At 45.3% G+C, this 4,745-nt stretch overlaps 1 pseudogene; it reads left to right on the top strand.

Annotated features, from left to right (window-relative positions):
* Positions 1-159: 159 nt before the first annotated feature.
* LOC109951359 (uncharacterized) lies at positions 160-2,060 on the top strand (annotated as a pseudogene).
* The last annotated feature ends 2,685 nt before the right edge of the window (positions 2,061-4,745 follow it).

The raw sequence follows: 4,745 nt of genomic DNA on the forward strand, positions 1-4,745 counted from the left end.
GCATCAACCAAGGCCATTGGTGCAGTAGCATACTTGAGGGCAGTACGAGATGATGGTCAGGCAGAAGTGGGATTCATCATGGGAAAAGCAAAGCTTGCACCTCAGTCTGTGCCAACAATCCCAAGACTCGAACTATGCGCAGCTGTCTTAGCAGTAGAAATGGCAGACCTCATACAAGATGAACTCGACCTGGACCTGCATGCCATCAAGTTTTACACAGACAGCAAGGTAGTACTGGGCTACATCTGCAACGAATCTAAGCGATTCTATTTGTATGTCCACAACAGAGTCCAACGCATCCGCTTGTCATCAAAGCCTGAACAATGGCACTATGTACACACAGAGGAGAACCCTGCAGACCATGCATCAAGATCCTTACCTGCATCTCATCTTGCACAGACATCATGGTTCACTGGACCCTTATTTCTGAGTAAACCGCCTGTAGAGGAAACACAAACGAAGCAGACGTTTGAGCTAATTGAACCTGAAAAGGTTGCAGAAATCCAACCAGAGATACAGACTTATGCCACTTTCTCAGACAGTTCAGTACTAACACCTGACCGCTTCCGACGCTTCTCCACCTTCACCTCGTTAGTAAGAGGGGTAGCATTCCTTGTCCACATTGCCAAGTCATACAACCACTCAGTTCAAAATTGCAAATGCAAAGGATGGCACAAATGTGACTCACCTCGCAGTCCAGATGAATTGGATCAAGCCAAGGATGTTATCCTAAAAGTGGCCCAACAGTCAGCCTTTGCAAAGGAACTTTCAGCCCTTGGAACTAACAAATCAATACCCATCAGCAGCCCTTTGGGGAAGCTCAATCCAACCCTGGAGAGCAACCTTATCGTTGTTGGAGGTCGACTTAAGTACTCCAACCTCACCCCTGTGGAAAAGAACCCAATAATCTTACCAAAAGACAGCCACATCTCCCTACTGCTTACACGCTATCACCATGAAAGGGTGAAACACCAAGGTCGACACCTGACAGAAGGTGCTATCAGGGCTGCTGGTCTGTGGATTTTGGGAGGCAAACAACTTATCAATTCAGTACTCCACAAATGTGTGACCTGCCGCAAATTGCGTGGGAAACAGCAAGAACAACGCATGGCAGATCTTCCACCTGAACGCCTCAAAGTCTGCCCTCCCTTTACGTATGTGGGACTTGATGTCTTTGGTCCATGGTCCGTTACTACCAGACGCACCAGGGGAGGACAAGCAGAAAGCAAGAGGTGGGCCATTATGTTCAGCTGTATGAGTTCACGAGCAGTCCACATCGAGGTCATAGAGTCCATGGACACATCTAGTTGCATTAACGCACTCAGACGCTTCTTCGCACTTCGAGGCCCTGCAAAACAGCTAAAATCTGACTGTGGCACCAATTTCATTGGCACGAGCAAGGAGCTTGGTATGGACAAAACTATGCAAAGGTACCTCAGTGAGCAAGGATGCACCTGGGAATTCAACCCACCACACGCCTCTCATATGGGAGGCTCCTGGGAGAGAATGATTGGCATTGCCAGAAGAATCCTTGACTCAATGCTCCTACAGCAGAACACACAACTAACTCATGAAGTACTGTGCACCCTGATGGCAGAGGTTACAGCCATTATACAGTACATGCACGGCCACTTACTCCTGTGTCTTCAGATTAAGAGAACCCCTTCATTCTCTCACCATCAATGCTCCTCACACAGAAAGTGGGAGTTTCTCCTCCTCTTGGGAATTTCTCAGACAAGGACTTGTACACTAAGCAATGGAGACAAGTTCAGGCCCTTGCAAACCAGTTTTGGACCCGCTGGAGAAAGGAGTACTTACACTTATTGCAACTAAGACAGAAATGGACGGCAGTTCGCAGAAACCTTCAAGTTGGAGATCTGGTTCTACTCAGGGACAAGCAGACTGCCCGCAACTGCTGGCCAATGGCCAGAATTACTGCCACATTCCCTGGAAATGATGGACATGTCAGGAAGGTTGAGTTGAAGATAACTGACCAAGGAAATCCAAAGACCTTCCTGAGACCTGTAGGAGAAGTTGTTCTACTTTTACCTAATGACTGAAGTAAAAACAGAGTTTGTATTCCCATGTTCTTAATGACCTCACATAGGTCAGGCGGGGAGTGTGTTGCCTCTAAGGCATTTGTTTAGCTAATTATTTGTTGAAGTTGTTGTTATCTATTTTGGTGAAGGGCCAGGTTAATAATTACATATGTATTCATTTTCATCTGTTAGGAAACGTGATAGAAACAATGCCTTTTTACCGTGATGTTATATGAAGAGTGGACAGTAAATGTTTTGATCTTGCTACGACCTCTGCATTGACTACAGTTTAATTCAGTGTTAAGTCAGAGTATCAACACGCTGCACAAGAACACTAAATAAGCAGATGGAGGAAGACAAAGTCAATGGGGTTGATGTGGTCCGACCAGTACTAAGCAGTAGAGGCTGAAAGGACCAGGACAGGCAGGTAAGTAGGCAGGAGAGCAGCAGGAACCAGGAGGATCAGAGGACCAGGACAGACAGGTGAGTAGGCAGGAGAGTCCACAGTTGACAGGTAGGTGAATGCAGTGGGAACGTGACAGAAGTATTGCACGGGTCTGAGGAGTTGCCGTGGGGCTAGAACAAAGCGCAGCATAGACAGAGTAACATGCGTGGCTGCATCAAACATGGACCTCAACCTCAATGATCTGGCAATGAAAAATCCTCTGACAGCGTTTTAAGTAGACTCAAAGGTTCAAAGATTTTTACTGTCAATTCACTATATGTGCAGGACATACAGAAAATTGAAATACCATTCCTCTCTCTCTTAGTAATGAGTGCCATGCCATTTAGGAACTTAAATAGAATAAAAGTAGAATAAAAAATAGGATAAGAAACAGGATTAAAGCAATTAAGGTAAAAACAATACAACCAATAGGCAATGACTCTAAAAAACCATGTATAGTCAGTGACAGTAGTGCAATAACAGAAAGATTGTCATCACCAGGGCATTGGTGATGAGTTGCATGACAGCATATGAGATGTATATGGACAGTACTGCAAATGACCAACAGCAGCAGATATGATGGTAAAAAACAGCCAGCAGCAGATTTACATATAATATAACAAAAAGGTGCAAAACAGCAGAGGTAGTCTTTGTCTGTTCTGCGGTGAGTTGCGGTCCAGGGGCACAGAAGGGGACGTAATGGACGGCGTTCAGCATCCTCACAGCCTGGTGAAGTGGGCCTGGAGACTCCGATACCTTTTCCCTGAAGGAAGGAGTCTGAAGTGGGAGTATGAGGGGTGGGAGGTGTCATCAGCAATGCTGATGGCTCTGTGGGTGAGGCGGGTGTTAAAAAATGTCCGTGAGGGAAGGCAGGGGGGCACCTATGATCTTACTGGCTGTATTCACTATGCATTGCAGAGTCCTTCTGCAGGAGGCAGTACAGCCTCCATAGGGAGGCGGGGCACTAGCTCTCCTCAGTTTGCGGAGGAAGTAGAGGTCTGTTTGAACCTTCTTGGCCAGTGATGCTGTGTTGTTGGTAGGGACAGTGATCATCTGATATGCGCCTCAGCTGTGTCACACCCTGGGAGTCACTGATCAAGCAATGCGCTTCAGCTGTGCACCTCCTGGGTGCTGGGACCTGCGACAGAGAACCAGAAAGAGAGAGGAAGAGGGAGAGAAAAGAGAAAAAGAGGCAGGTGGCACCGCGTAGACCTGACAATAACATAAGCAAGCACAAAGGATTAGCATGAATAGTCATTGGAACTGAATGACTGAACTGTTAATATAACTGCAAAACAAACACAAAATAAAACAAAAACAACCAAGCAGTCCTTTTATTAAATAAAATAAAATAAAATAATATACTATTGTAGCATCTCGATCATGTAAACAAAAGTCATACTCAAAGTGGAAGACCATTGTTTTTAATGGTCCTAGGCAGGTTTAACTGTGTCAGCCGGTGGTTGGTCTGTCAGTGTCGCTGGACTAATTGAAATGGGTATCCCCTCGACCACCAGGGGCAGTATTGAGGAAACAGCTGCTTTGCTCACAAGAAGAAGATGGCAAAATGCCAAATACTCTGTGCTTTACTGGAGGGGTTTTTCAAATATCATGTTTTACTTTTCAAGAGAAAAGACTTTAAGGGTAGTTACTAAGTGTTGCATATGCATGCATATGCAAGGTTTTGCATATGTGCATTTCATTTGTTTACTCAGTTAAAGTGTAGTGGACAGTCATAGTCCTGACCTTTTCAGCGACATGTATCCAGGATTGTGTCAGTCTAATGGGGCTAGTATTGCCTTAATCTGGCAGTATTTGCAAAATGTTTTTGCGACATGAACACAGGTATACTAGTGAAGAACCATATGTAGTGTACAGTATATGTGTATATGTAGATATGTCACAGTCGGGCAGCATGGTGGCGCAGTGGCTAGCGCTGTTGTCTCACAGCAAGAAGGTTCCAGGTTCCCAGCTAACCTAGTCCCTTTCTGTGTAGTTTGCATGTTCTCCCTGTGCAAGTACTCCAGCTTCCTCCCACAGGCCAAAGACATACATCTTAGGATGATTGGTGATTCTAATTTGACTGTAGGAGTCAGCCCTGTGACAGACTGGATGGAATAAGGAAACACCTCATGCTCCCTTGTGTCTAGTGCTTCTCTATCAGTTAGTGGAAAATCATAAAAGTCTGCATGTACATATATGAGCTGTACACTCATGAAGAAGTTTGTTTATGCCTCTTATTAAAGCAGCACTGTTCAACT

This window comes from Monopterus albus, unplaced genomic scaffold (assembly GCF_001952655.1).
Source record: "Monopterus albus unplaced genomic scaffold, M_albus_1.0 scaffold379.1, whole genome shotgun sequence".
In the NCBI taxonomy this organism is placed as follows: domain Eukaryota; kingdom Metazoa; phylum Chordata; class Actinopteri; order Synbranchiformes; family Synbranchidae; genus Monopterus; species Monopterus albus.